Here is a 15,750-nt window from a genome sequence, read left to right as displayed (position 1 = left end):
GAGTTCTCATCAACGCCCCTTTAAGACTCAAATGGACAAATAAACTGGCTGAGACAGTGAGGAAGATTTAATTGAGTTCAACTCCAAGCCCTTCATCCTCCCCGTGAAGGGTGGCAGGGTTCCAAATAGGGACTTTGGCTACCAGCAGATCCATATTTGAATGCAGGGCCCAGCCCAGAGCAGCTACGGGACCTCGGCCCTGTTTCTGAACCTCTCTTGGACTTCAAGGAAAAGGTGACAATGAAAGACCCCTCTGGAATTCAAGTTTTGCATTTTGACAAGATAATGGCAGAAAGGAGGTTCCAGAAAGGAGGTTCTGGGATTCTGAGGGTCAAAGAAGCCTTCAGACTTTATATGTTAGTCATTGGCTCAACATACTTTTTTTTTTTTTTTTTTTTTGACAGTCTTGCTCTGTCACCCAGGCTGGAGTGCAGTAGTATGATCATAGATCACTGTAACCTAGAACTCCTGGACTCAAGCAATACTCCTGCCTCAGCCTCCCGAGTAGTGGAGACTACAGATATGAGCCACTGCACCTGGCCAACTTTTAAATTTTTTATAGAGATGGGGGTTTTGCCATGCTGCCCAGGCTGGTCTCAAAACTCCTGGCCCCAAGCGAACCCCCTACCTCAGCTTCTCAAAGTGCTGGGATTACAGGCGTGAACTTGGCCTTCACCAGTGTTTATTGAGCAACAACTCTGTACCTCCCCAGTATGATTTCTAGGGCCCTGCCCTCATGGACTTGTTTCTGGTGAGGCAGAAACTCAGGGGAAGAGAGTGAGCTGAGAGTGCTACTCAGGTCAAGGCAATGGTCCTGAATGGTCCATACCGGTCTCCAACTGATTGGTTAATGGGTTATTCTTTTCTCCATTCCTCTCCCTTCCATACTGGCAACCATCCAATTCTGTCTGAAGGATTTTTGCTTGTATGTGTTTTTACAAAGGTGCCCCCTTTTGCATGTATTTTAAATTCATATGAATAGTATGTGTATTAGTCAGCTATTCCTGCAGTAAGACTGTGTAACAAATCACCCCGCCACTCAGCAAGTGGCTTCCAAAACCAAGCATTATTTTTCTTGCTTGTGGGTCTGCAGGTTGGGTGGATTACCCTGGGTCCAGGCTGAAGGTTGTGTTTAGGTCTTCTTGCTGGACACATCTCCTGTCATACTGGGGCCATCACCCATCCAGGGGATATTCTCACCGCAGTGGTGGAAATGCAAGAAAGGTGAGCCATGATCTGGGATAGCCTGTAAGCCCTGGCTGGGTGATGGCACATGGTCACCTCTGCCCCCATGTCACTGGACAAAGCAAGTCACATGGTCAGGCCCAAAGTTAATAGGGTGGGTGATATGGTTTGGATCTGTGTCCTCACCCAAATCTATAATCCCCAATGCTGGAGGTGGGGCCTGCTGCAGATGATTGGATCATGGGGATGGATTTCTCATGAATGGGTTAACACCATCCCCACTTGGTGCTGTCATGGCGATAGTGAGTTCTAGTGAGGTCCAGTTGTATGGTATCTCCTACCTTTCTCTGTTTCTCCTGCTGCCACCATGTGAATTGCTGGCTTCCCCTTTGCCTTTTGCCATGATTGTAAGTTTCCTGAGGCCTCCCCAGAAGCCAAGCAGATGTCAGCATCATGCTTTCTGTACAGCCTGCAGAACAGTGAGCCAATGAAACCTCCATTGTGGCCAGGCTCAGTGGCTCATACTTGTAATCCCAACACTTAGGGAGGCTGAGGCAGGTGAATCACTTGAGGTCAGGAGTTCAAGACAAGCCTGGCCAACATGATGAAACCCCATCTCTACTACAAATACAAAAATTAGCCAGGTGTGGTGGTGCGCACCTGTAATCCCAGCTACTTGGGAGGCTGAGGCATGAGAATTACTTGAACCCAGGAGACAGAGGCTGCAGTGAGCCAAGATCATGCCAACCTGGGTGACAGAGCGAGACTCTTTCTTCATAAATTACCCAGTCTCAGGTATTTCTTTATAGCAGTAAAAGAATGGACTAAAACAGTTGGGAAGACTATACCCCAAGAAGGAGGACTGTGAATGTCTGCTGAACAGTAATGCAGTTGATCTCAGTTTGTGCTATAGATCTCATTCTGTTTCTTGAGTTTTCATGCACTCTGTGTTTGAGATTATCCATGTGGCTGTGTCTACACTTAACCCAACACCTGCCTGATTCTCCACATTGAGCGCCTCCTGTGCCTGTCTGTTCTCTTAGTGATAGACAACGAGGTTGTTTCCAAATCCTTGTCACCACCAAGGAAGCTGCAGAGAACATCCTCAGGCCCGTCCTCTTAAGGACCTGTGTGAGGATTCCCTTGGGGTGTGCGTCCAGGTGCAGGCTGATGGAGTCACAGTGTAAATTACACTGAATTTGCACTGCTTAATGATTCCACATCCTGACCAACACTGGGCATTCTCCAGCTTTCTACTGTTTGCCTGTTTACTCAGTATAAAGCATAAAATGACATCTTGTTGCCTCAACATGCATTTCCCTGATGAGGAGTGCCTCTGAGTATCTCTTCAAGGGCTCTTCTGGTTTGAGTTTTTGCTCCTAGAAACCACTTCTACCCATTCTATACTCTCTGCTTTCCATGAGGAGAAAGGCCAGTGGGGCTGGGGTGGAGGCAGCGGCATGGAGGCCAGCCATTTGAGCACGGTGGGCTTGAGGTCAGAGTGGGATGTCCACAGGCACCGGCAGGAGATTGCAGCTGGGAAGCAGTACAGCCTCCTCTGCTTTGTTCCAGGCATTAATTATTTAACCTTCATTAGCAGCTCTGAGATGGGAAACCTGTTGTCCCTTTGATTGGTCCCTCAAAGAACCCGAGTGAAGAAGCAGATGTCAAGTGATTTGCTTTATTATAAATGACCCGGAGAGATATCTGGCAAAGTCATCACCAAGTTCTTTCTCAAGTTGCTCTGCAACTCAAGAAAAGAGCTGACCAGGGATGGTTGCTCACGCCTGTAATCCCAGCACTTTGGGAGGCCGAGGCGGGAGGATCACTTAAGCCCAGGAATTCAAGTCCAGGCTCTTGCTGTGAGCCTGGACAACATAGCAAGACCCCATCTCTACAAAAAACAATAGCAATAACAACAAAAAATTAGTCAGGCATGTGTTGCATGTCTGTAGTCTCCACTACTTGGGAGGCTGAGGCAGGAGGATTGCTTGAGCCCAGGAGTTTGAGACTGCAGTGAGCTATGATTGTGCCACTGCACTCCAGCCTGGATGACAGGATAAGATCCTGTCTCTTTAAAAAAAGAAAGAAAAGGGCATTTGTGAACGACATCCATTAAGGACCTACCATATGCTCAGGACCTCCTAAATGCTGTATTCTCAGGGACAATGTCTACCTTGGGATGCTAATTGGACTTTCCTGACTGCTTGCTTCTGAGCATTGAATCCATTCCTTCCATCGATGCACATTTCTTGAGCAGCTACTATGTGCCAGGGACTGTACAAGGTCCCAAAGATACAGCAGTGAAGAAAAGCCAAAGCCATCCTGTCTTCCTGGAGCTTACATCCAAGTGCGGGGAATCAGACCACAAATAAATGTGTGACCCGTGCAGTGTGTTAGATGGTGTTAAGTGGTAACAAGTAAAATAAAGCAGGGAGGGTTGCAACTGTGAAGAGAACAGTCCAGAGGGGCCTCGTTGGGGTGGTGTCACTTAAGTTAAGACCCCCAGGAGGTGAGGGGACTGGCCATGTGGGACCAGTGAGGTATCACAGGAAAAACGATGAGAGCAGTACCTAGTAGGCACTCTGTAAAATTATTGTGGTTTCTCAGTGAGAAAGTGAAGGCATTGAGGTTGTGCAACCTGCCCTAAGTCAATCAGCTGCTAGGAGTGAGCTGGGACTAAGAGGAGGGACCTAGAATGCAAAATTTGAGGCGGCCTTTCAACTCCAGAGGCATGTAAGTGCTGGCCCTGGCCAAGAGGTGGAGATGCAGCTGCAACCCAAGCCTCAGACTCTCATATACTAACCCAGGAAGCGCTGCATACATGGGGGAGGCTGGCTATGTGGTGGCTTGGTTACTGCACACAGCCTGTTCTGGGGTGTAATCTGGGCTGCAGGGGACCCATACTGGCAGGAGAGGAAGGTAATGGTAAGGAAGCAGGTTCCATGGAGGAGGACAGAGAGCTGGAGTTCTTCCCTCCCATTCCTGGTTTGCTCACGCCATGCTGGTTGCTCTGGGGTGTGTAGAATGGAATCTAGCCCACAGCTTCACCTCATCAATCTCACCATGGGGCAGATGTATCAGTAACAACAGCATCAGTCAAGATTTTTCCCAGCCGCACATAACAGAAACACAATTTAGACAGGGTGATAGGAAAAAGGGAATTTGTGGGCTCAAGTAACTGAAAGCATCCTTCAGACATGGCTGGATCCAGGACTCAAACTACTTCATTGGAATCTGTCTCTTTTCACCTTTTGATGTTGCAGTTCCTCTGTTATAGCTTTATTCACAGGCAGATTCTCTCCAGGAGGGAGGAGGTCCGTACACAGCAGTGCCAGAGGGACGAGAGCTTTTCTTCCTTAGCGGCACCCACAGAGGCCCTAGGGCTGATTCTTACCGGCTCACTTGGGTTACATGCCCTTCCTGAAACAACCGCTGTCATTAGGGAGATTCAGAACTCTGACTGGCCAAGCCTGGGTTGTGTGCCCATCCCTGGGGCTAGGAGCGAGACCAGTCCCAAACCACCAGGACCGAGGGTGGGGGAGGCATAGTTCCCTAAGTCAGCTGTTAACAGAAGAAGGGAGAATGGGCTGGGTGAGTCCACACCACACACTATGATGTCACCCTCTGTCCCTTCCCAGGAGCCATTTATTTACCTTCTAGCGCAGCGGTTCTCGCATCTGGCTGTCTGTTGGAACTACGTGGGGAGGTTTTGAGAAATACAGGTACCCGGGCTGCAGCTTTACAGATTCAGATGCAATGGGTCTCAAGTAGGACCTGGGCATTGTTAGTTTTTAAAAGCTCCTCTGGAAGAGATACTTATATGTGGCCAGGGCTGAGAACCGCTGCTTTCCTGGATTCCCCGCACCTTAGTAAGCCCTGTGAATCATCACTCTGTGATTTGGAAAGAGTTTTCAGTCTGCTAGTTTGTAAGGAGGGAAGCAAAGAGGGACAGAAATCCTTAGCCGGACTCTAAGCCCCTTAGCCTTCCTCTGGCTGGCATTAAGTGGAGTCCTGGCTGGTGTCTGGTGTCTTGGGATAGAGATCAGGACAGCTCTTAGGGGAGTGTGGCTTCTGACCGGAATCAAAGCCACACAGGTTAAACTCCCTGCTCCCGAGGCCTGGGCCTGCTTGGCGACGTTCTGACCTAGTCCCTCACCCGCCGAAGGTCATCACCCACCAAATGTCAGCAGGAGGCAGGGTGACCGAATCCAATTAGAAGCCTCTCCCTGGTTTTGGGTGGACCAGACAGAGTGAGCCTGGGCTTTTCCTTTCCTTTCCACTCACAAGAACTTTGTTTTCCTTAGAACTGGGCTGGGGGCCATCTTGGAGGGGCCCAGAGACTGGGAAGGGCCAAGTCACCCACACAGGAGTGTCACTCAGAGGCAGTGACTTCACAGATGCTGTTTACTGCAGGGTCCTGAGGAGCCGGGCAGAGTTGGGTAGGGAGAAAGTTCTGCAAGGCAGGTCCTGGAGTCAGATGGACAAGGGCTGGGATCTACACTCTGAGACTCACTACTCCTCAACCTCCTGAGCCTCAGTTTCCCCATCTGTCAAACTGGACTAATAGGAATTCCTACCTGATAGGGTTTTCGTGAGGATGAAAAAAGACAATGCTTTTGAAGTCCAGAGACAGGGCACACGCTAGATACATGCCGGCTGCGACAGTTACCTGCATTTGCTGAATAAGTATTTATTGAGTGCTTACTTTCTCGGGGACTGGGGGGCATAGAATGTATTGTCTAGTGGATGAGACAAACTTGAACAAAATCATCCTAAGAATGACTTAAGCATCGAGGAAATGATGATAAAGCACGAATCCTCCACTGTGGCCGCACATTGGAACCACCTGGGGAGATTTTAGGAAATGCTGATGTCCAGGCCGCTCTCCACCCCACACACCTCCCAAGAGATTCTGATTCACTGATCTAGGCAGAGGTGTGGGCATCGGTGCTCCTTCAACTCTCCCTAGGTGACTCCAGTGGGTGGCCAGGGTTAAGAAGCGTGGTCTGAAGAAAGAATGAGTGATACCTGTGTGTGGCAAATGAACTTTGCCTAGGCTAGGCATCACGGAGGATGCCCTGGAAGAGGTGGCTGGGTGGAGCATTAAGGATGGGTGGGAGCCAACTAAGGTAGGAACTTGGTGAGGGCAGAGGTGGGGAAAGTGTTCTAGGCAGGGATTGGCATGTACAAAGGCCCTGTGGTGCAGAGGAGAATGGCATGAGGGGTCCAAGAAAGGGCTCGTGTGGCTGGAGCACAGCAGGTCAGTGTGGAGCCTTGGGAGGCGCCGGGCCTGGGCCCCACAGAGCAGGGGAGGCCAATCCAGGTGAGGCATCTTTCCTCCCTCTGAACAACAAGGGGAGTCACTGAAGGATTCCGGCAGGCGGTGGCAAGGTCAGATTCCCATCTCCAAAATATCCTTCTGCCAAGACCAGCCTGGGCAACACCGTGAGACCCCACCTCTACAAAAAATTGAGAAATTAGCTACTTGGGAGGCTTAGGTGGGAGGATTGCTTGAGCCCAGGAGGTCGAGGCTGCAGTGAGCTGTGTTCACACCACTGCACTCTAGCCTGGGTGAAAAAGTGAGACCTTGCATCAAAAAAAAATGAAAAATAAAATAAAATAAAAACAAAAGATCCTTCTGGCTGCTGCGTGGGGAGTAGATTGAAGGGACTTCGAGAGGACACGGGAGACCTGTTAGGAGGCTACCACAGTCTGGGTGAGTAAGGGTGGAGGGAGGGTTGTCGAGGGAGACCACTCAGTGCAGAGGTCAAGGGCTTGGCTTCTGTTGTCAAACTCTGAACATTTTCCTAAACCCTCTGAGCCTCAGTTTCCTTACCTGAAAAGTGGGGGTAGTACTAATATCTACCTTGCAGGGTTGTTGAGATGATTAACTGGGCCATTATTAAATTCTTCTATCCCAGTGGACACTTAATTGTCATCAGCCCTCTATGCTATCTTGACTTATGTGACTCCTTCATACTGCTAAACTCTCACCCCAGATGTCACTTCCTTCAATGAGTTGCTTCTCCAGTGGGATTCCTTATTCCTTATCTAAGGTTTTTTTTTTTTTTCCTTTGAGACGGAGTCTCGCTCTGTCACCCAGGCTGGAGTGGAGTACTGTGATCTCAGCTCACTGCAACCTTTTCCTCCCGGGTTCAAGCAATTTTCCTGCCTCAGCCCCCAGAGTAGTGGGATCACAGGCATGTGTCATCACACCCAGCTAGTTTTTCGGTTTTTTTTTTTTTTTTTTAGCAGAGATAGGGTTTCACCATGTTGGCCAGGCTGGTCTCGAACTCCTGACCTCAGGTGATCCATCAGCACCAGCCTCCCAGGCACAGTGGCTTCAGACGTGAGCCACTGTGCCTGCAATCAACCATCTTTCAGTTGTCTGCACCCTCCACCCACTAGACTGTCCATGAGTTTTGCAAGGCTGGGACCAGGACTACTTTGAACATGGCTGCCTTCCTAGCCTGGTGCATGGCACATAGCAGGTCCTTAATAAATGGATAACCCCTCCCTCACTTTATAAAGCCAGGACAGGGACCGGATTGGCTTGCAGTCAGGTGGTTGTGGAACACATCGGTGATGGCTTCTCATGCCCTGCATCAGCTGTCTTGTGTCTGTCCCTGAAGAAGGCTTCGTCACTCCTTTTGCCTATCTTGTATTCATGAAGACTGTTTTTCTGAAATCCAATTAGAAACCTTGCCTCAATTAACAAACAAAAACTTTCACAGAGCATGCTTCCCAAACTTTACCATTCACTCGCCATTTCATTCAGCTAATTTTTTCCCCTTTTTCCTCTGATGTTGGCATAAATACATTTTTGTTCCAATCTCCTGGGCTGCTCTCTGCTGTCACTGTGTGAGGTGCTGGCACCTTGCCTGGAAACCCAGGACTCTGCACGCCCCAGGCACTGCCCTATTCTTGGTAGATCCTTTGTTTTCTCTCCTTTGGGGGCTTGGTTAATGATGCCATCGTTCACTTTGTCACCCCCAGCCCCTGGGCTCCTGTCCTAACGTGAAGGCACCTACTGGTTCCGTGGAGCTCACCTTCCTGCACCGGTGGAATCTCTCACCTCCTTCCCGTGAACACTACATGGTTGGGATGAGCTCGCGGTCCCACCCTAGGATGGTCATGGCGTGTTCCTAACTGGTCTCCCTGCGCCCACCCCTCTCCTGCTATGCATCTTTTATCCACAGCCAGGTTTTTCTCTCTCCCAAACCTCAGCTTCTCTGTGTCTTATTTTCTCTCTGAAATCTTCAGTGGCTTCCCAGGACCACAACATTCTGGGTCGAGACTCTTTCCCAGTCAGCATTAAAACACTTCTCCCAATTTGTCCTCAAACTCGCGTTGCCTTCCACGCCTCCTCCCTCCCACCACCCGACACCCCAGCCTTCCGGGAACACTCCTTCTTCCTGGAAAATGCCCCACAGCTTACCGCCTCTCCGCCCCTAGGCATGCTGGGACCTCAGCCGGAAGTGCTGGCCCTGCCTATGTTGACATTTACACATCCTTTAAAGCCCTGATCAAATGCCATATCCTTTAAGAATTTTAATTCCTTTACTCAGGAATAATTGGTCCTCCAGGTTGGATGTAACAGAAATGTGTGAAGTGGGAACAAGACAATGACTGTGAGCTGTCTCCCTAATATCTGTCCACCCTACTCTCCTTCCTCCAGAAGGAGTTTGGTTCTGTTTACCTGTCCGCTCTTGGGGAATGAGCTCCTAAATCCCCAGTCCAGGAATGAATCCTGATTGGTCTAAATCCACATGGCTATCCCGTCCCCTTGACAGTGATTGGTTTAGAAGTAGGTGCGTGATCCAGCCTTGCTGGGAGACTGGGGAAGGTTTCCTACTCTTAAGAGATGTGAGTCGACCTCTTCTTCCACTTCAGCTGGGATTGTTGCAGTCATATTATGACTGTAAGGGTCAAAATTAAGGACAACTCATCATCTATCATCCTCAGGATGGCAAAGCACAAATATGAAAATGTCCTTATCTGTGGTGATATTGTTGAGCTGCAAAATTAATCAACTCCAGAGATGTTTTCCTTCTAAGTTTTCTTTTGTGTGCGATAAGAAAATCCCTTATCGCTTAAGGGAGTTGAGTCAGGGCTTCCTGTTACTTGCAGCCTGAAGCACTCCTGCAGATACAAGGGCAACAGCTAAGTCAGTTCAGGTCTCCGTGCTCTTTGGGATATTATACAGTCATACAAAAGAAACTCTAAGGTTCTGTGGCCACATGACACAGTATTCATGACATTATTTATGCCAAAAAACTCAACACACAAAACTGTAGGTCCTGCATGATGTAAAAATGTATGCAGATTTTTAAAAAGATCAAAAGAAGATACTTTTTAGAAAATAATAGCTGTGTTAGGGTAGTACATTTGTTCATTTCTCTCTTGTAACCTTTAGTAATGTGTGTACACACATATACACACACGTATGCATATACATTACATAAAATATGCATACTCTGTATAGTACATAAATACTATAATCTCTTTAATATATCGAGCGATAGTATTACAGTATATCTAAATATACAATACTGTATATAATGTATATATTTGTGTATATAGACATTATATATATTTGTGCACATATTTATATATTTTTATAAGCATTTATATGTATATAATTTTTCTCTTACTGATGTAAATGCTTTATAAATATAAATCTTACTTTTATAAACATCAAGCACTTAAACATGAAACTGAAGTAATCCTCACAAACCCTGAGTTAACACTATTGTTACTCCTATTTTACTTTGAGGAGACTGAGGCCCAGAGAGGTTAGGTAACTTTCCCTAAGTCACAGAGCAAGTGTGTGGTAGAGCCAAGATTTGAGCACAGGGTCCAGAGTTTGTTCTTTTAATTACAAGGGTGCACTCTCTCTGAGGGTACCTGAAGAAATGGCTCCCACAACACTATTTTTAATTGGTCTTTCTGGTACTTTTTCTTTTCTCCCTCCCTCCCTCCCTCCCTCTCTCTCTCTCTTTCTTTCCCTCCCTCCCTCCCTCTCTTCCTTCCTTCCTTCCTTCCTTCCTTCCTTCCTTCCTTCCTTCCTTTCTCTCTCTCTTTCTCTCGCTCTCTCTCTCTTTCTTTTGACAGAGTCTTGCTCTGTTGCCCAGGCTGGAGTGCAGTGGCACAATCTTGGCTCACTGCAACCTCCACCTCCTGGATTCAAGTGATTCTCCTGCCTCAGCCTCCCAAGTAGCTGGGACCACAGGCGCCCGCCACCATGCCTGGCTAATTTTTGTATTTGTAGAGATGGGGTTTCGCCATGTTGGCCAGGCTGGTCTCAAACTCCTGGCCTCAAGCTATCTGCCTGCCTCAGTCTCCCAGAGTGCTGGCATTATAGGTGTGAACCACTTTGCCAGGCCTTTCTGGCACTTTCTGCCACATGCATGAACTGTGGATTTCTGGCGAGGTCTCCCCCTTTGCTCTTAGAATGTGGATGCCCCAGGGACAGGACTTTGACAAAAGGTGTTGGAGCTGTGGGAGTGAGGATGGTCCTCCTGGGGAGCAGGAGCCTTCTAGGGGTACAGGGGCAGAGCAGCCACTCGGCCGTGGCTGCCCAGATGGCTGTGGTGTGCTGAGTGCCACACAGAGACCTGATGCTGGCCTGGAGCAGCAGAGCCAAGCTTAGTGGATGTGTCCAGTACATGTCTGAGCAGCAGGCTTTTTGCAGCCCGTGAATACCTGTTCAATTTGTCAAATCAGTTCATGCAAATAGTATGTTTAAAGGAAAAGCCAGGCATGGTGGCTTACGCCTGTAATCCCAACACTTTGGGAGGTCAAGGTAGGAGGATTGCTTGAGGCCAGGAGTTTCAGACCAGCCCGGGAAATATAGTGAAACTCCTTCTCTACAAAAAATAAGAACACTAGCTGGGCATGATGGTGGGTGCCTGTGGTCCTATGTACTCAGGAGGCAGAAGCAGGAGGATTGTTTGAGCCCAGGGAGTTGAGGCTGCAGTGAGCTATGATTGCACCACTGCACCCCAGCCTGGGCAAGAGAGGGAGACCCCATCTCTACAAAAATATGTTAGAGCAGTCAGGGAGTTAGGAGTGATGAGGAGGCTTATGGGCATCCCCATGGGATGCCTCTACCTGTCTGTGTTTGGAGAGAAGGCTGCTGTGTAGGATTGGCTGTCATCCATCACTGGATTCTAACCCTGGGGCAAATGTATTGGAGAGTCGTCCAGAGGGCAGTGCTGAAAGCTTGGGTCATGGGAGAAAGAATAGCATAGAGTGAATAGAGAGGGACGAGACGGGGAGGGGGCACAGGGACTGGGAATTCAGGTCAGCATCCACATCAGAGTCCCATCTTCCCACAGAGGTGATCGGTACTATCGATCAGGTTGGGGGTGATCTATTTTCATTGAGTAGGGAAACTTACTAGTATATGAAATGTATTTGGTTATAGATATGTGAAGGAAAGGCATAATTATATACTTATATGGTCATCCATGCTGGGGAATATTTTGTAGTTACGTTTTGTTGGGAGAAATAGACTATATTGGATCAATAGAATTAGACAAATATCTTGGGCAGCAAGAGACTTGGAAACCTGGGAATGATAAAGAGAGAAAAACTGCAGTTTTGACATTCCTGAGGCCACAAGAGAGATGGAGGAAGGAGGGTAGTACAGAGGAGAGAGAAATAAGTCATTTTGGGGGTGTGAAGGATGGGTGATGGATAAGGAGAGGCACATGTGCATGGTCAGAACAAGGGTAAATAAATGAAATGTTGATGAATTTGTTTATTATGTTCTGATCATCAGCACTGAAGGAGATAATGGACTCAGGAAGCCAAAAAAGAAAAAAAAGGAAGATAGAGAAATGAAAAAGAAAAAGCAAAAGCAACCCTTCCCTGATGGTCTTTTGAGGGTTGGCTTAGGCTATTAGAAATTGTGACATTCTGATGCCCCAGTCTGTCTCCCTGTTTCTTTCAGCTGCCAACAATAATGGATCACAGGTACAATCAAGGCAGGGTCCTCATCTTAAGAAGGGGCTACCACGTAAGACAGGTCTCTAAAACAAGGACCTGGAAAAGAAACCAACAGAGAGATCTGGTTATATACAGGGCATATCCAAGCTATCAAGCCAGTTCCCCTAACGGAGGAACTGGGGTACAATTGAGAAAGCTCATGAGGGATGAGTAGGAGTTTTGGAGGGAAAATGAGGGAGAGGGAAATCCAGGCACATGAATGTGCCTTGCATGTCTCTTTTGGGGAATGGTGGGAAATTCATGTACCTGGGGCTTGTGGTGGTTGTGTTGTGAGAGATGAGGCTGTAAAAGTTAACAGGGATGATGTTTAAAAGGAATATGGCAGATACAAGGCCGTGGACTTTAAATAGTGGTGAGAATGACATTCAAAATCTTTAACAACACACAGGCACCAACCAGCAGAACAGACGCTGGCCGTGGTGCTGGACCAAGTCTTGGCAGGGAAACTCCAGGGTTTTGGAGGGCGTGGGAGCAGTGTGTGTGTTGGATGGGGGGCTAGGGGTGGGGTGGGGAGAGAAGAGGTGAAACACTTGGGGAGGGTGCTGAAGACAGCAGGTACTTACTGGTATGAGCTGGTAGGAAAGTATTTCAATATTTGAACCATCAGAATGACTGTGCAGGTGCATATTAGCTGACCATCAGGCCTGAGTGGGGAGCAGGGGAGTGATACAACTGGATTTTTGCTTTGAAAAGTGGCTGTGGTTACAGCAAATGTTTGTTCACCAGGTGGATTGATGGGTAATAGAATTTCAGAATGGGTAGGGACCTGGGCTAATTTCATTCCATCTGATAGAACGTAAAGGTTTCCAGCCCTTCTCAGCCTGGGCCTGGCCAGAAATCACCTGTTTCCATCTGGTCCCTCATTCCCTGGGACTAAACATATTCCCAGCTCCTCTCGTTCTCTGCTCTTGGCCACTGCAGCCATGAAGCCTCTGTCCCTGCCTAGTTGTCTCTGCTCAGCCCTGTCTGGACACGCCTGCTGTGCCTTGCTCTTTCCTCCCCTCACCAGCAGGAGAAGTGGCAATCTTCTGGGATTTAATTACAGGTTCCCTGAGGGCCTTTCAGCCCATCACAGGCCTCCTGCAGGCTGCCGGCTGGGAGGGTGACAGGCGCATGCCGTGATGAACAGCGACTTCCCAGGATGGCTGCTATACCAAGTGGCCAGCCCACGCTCCTCAGGCTGCTCCGCATTTTCCTGAGCAAAACATGTCTCACTCCTATTTTGCAAGATCAGATAGCAAATGGGGAAAACACTTGCAGAGGGGAAGATGATAAAAGAGAGAGGGCCGTGCAGCCAGGGTGGAGGACAGAAGGCGCTGCAGTTTCCCTGGAGGTGGCGTCTGCCTCCCAACGACTCCTGGAAACTCTTTCCATCGTTAAATAATGACTTAGTAATTCTGCTCACCTTAATTAAGTCAGACTGGTGTGCTGACAACTCAGGTCCAGGTGGGGATCTTTTTGGCCTCAGGCAGCCATGCTACAGTCCAAAAAAGCCCATAGACTAGGGTCAGCAAAGATACGGCAGGCACACCACGATTCCTCACTCCTCCGCCCACACCAGACATTGTTAATTGATCATGCATGACAAAGTCCGAATGTTTTAGGAGCCTGGATGTGAGTTCTGGTTATTCAGAGTTGGGAATACTTTAAAATAAGACAGGCCGGGCGCGGTGGCTCAAGCCTGTAATCCCAGCACTTTGGGAGGCTGAGATGGGCGGATCACGAGGTCAGGAGATCGAGACCATCCTGGCTAACACGGTGAAACCCCGTCTCTACTAAAACAATACAAAAAACTAGCTGGGCGAGGTGGCAGGCGCCTGTAGTCCCAGCTACTCGGGAGGCTGAGGTAGGAGAATGGCATAAACCCAGGAGGCGGAGCTCGCAGTGAGCTGAGATCCGGCCACTGCACTCCAGCCTGGGTGACAGAGCGAGACTCCATCTCAAAAAAAAAAAAAGAAAAAAAAAAGACAATAGGAGATTTTAAATTTTGGTCCTCTTAAAGTAAAATGGCTTCATGGAAGGTATGCCTCAAAGGAGGACATTGTGACAGAGCTATAATGCCCTTTCCCCCCAGTCAAGATTCCATAATCTTTTTTCAATTCAGCCCCCCTCGGAACATGCCATTTGGCATGGGATGGGATAGATCCTCATCAAGAGGGATGGGATAAATCCACTTACTGCTGCACTTTTGGTCCTTACTCCCAGGAAAATAAATAAGCATTGAAAGATACGGTTTTTTCTAAATACTCTGTCTCTTATTTTCCTTCTTTCAGGTGAAAATCCAATGATATGGACTCCATAGTATCAGCTAGAGCGTAATGTTGAACCCACTCCCCATCCTGTAATGTAATTTCTCCATTGAGCACCCACGTCTCCATCACTCTCAGCCTGTGTGGTCAGGGTGAGGCTGGCTCTATCTCCAGGGCTGGGCACATAGTCCAGGCCTGGCTGATTGGAATTTTCCATCCTCTTGGCTGCCATGATGAGTACTGGATTCTAAGAGGCTAGATGTTCTGCTGCATTTGCTGAAAAAAATGGAGCTCTCCTTCTCCTGGGTGTGGACCACGTTAGAGGGATGTTTGCCTGGAGCTTCTGGTGAATGTCTTTGTCACCCCCATAGGGAGATCCTGCAGATCCTCTGAGGTGAGACCGAGCTTGGCATGTTTTGAGGAACAGAAAGACAGAATGGTTGGGGCATGGATGGTAAGGAGAGCATGGTAGGAGATGGAGTCAGAGAGGAAGGTAGGGACCAGATGATGGGCGGCCATGAAGGCCACAGTAGGGAATTGGGAGATTTTTCTAACAGCAGTGAGAAGTCATTGCCACTTTGGGCATCCCCATTCCCTGGAACCTTCTTCGTACTGACTCCTTCCTCCATATTGAGTCATCTTGGATACGAACAGGTTTGAATGGGAATTCAAAGACTCTGGGCATCCCTAGGCTCTGCCTTTGTGATATGCGCAAGTTGCACTCATCTCTGGGCCTGTTTCTACTGTGGCTCATGATGGAATCGGACCAGTTTAAGGAGAATGGAAAGCTTTAATCTTTCATCCTTTCTCTTCTCAATTGGTAGTGCCTGCCTGGACAGCTGTGTGGAGAAGGATTACAAGGCGTCTCCCAGGCTCCGTGGGAGAGTGCCATGATCGATTAGCAATGTCTGCCCTGGGTAAAGGAACAGGAATGGTGAATCATCCATCTTAAGACTACACACTCCCAGAGGTGTCTCCCATAGCATTTGATGGTACTTTACATCAGATGTATCAGAAGCTTAGAGCATCAGACCAAAAATAAAAATGTCCAGCAAGTTAGAGAACCTTTGCAGCACTTCCCATTTTACAAAGACTCTTCCTGTCCATTTTCTTGTTGGATCTTCACAGCCTCCTCAAACCATCTTATTTTTTCTTTTTCCTTTTCTTTTCTTTCTTTCTTTCTTTTTTTTTTTTTTATTAAGATGGAGTCTTGCTCTGTCATCCAGGCTGGAGTGGTGCAATGGCACGATCTCGGCCTCACTGCAACCTCTGCCTCCCAGGTTCAAGTGATTTTCCTGCC

This window comes from Papio anubis, chromosome 18 (genome assembly GCF_008728515.1).
Source record: "Papio anubis isolate 15944 chromosome 18, Panubis1.0, whole genome shotgun sequence".
NCBI classification, from domain to species: domain Eukaryota; kingdom Metazoa; phylum Chordata; class Mammalia; order Primates; family Cercopithecidae; genus Papio; species Papio anubis.
The sequence above is the reverse complement of the archived record's forward strand: the minus strand, read 5'-3'. Positions refer to the sequence as shown.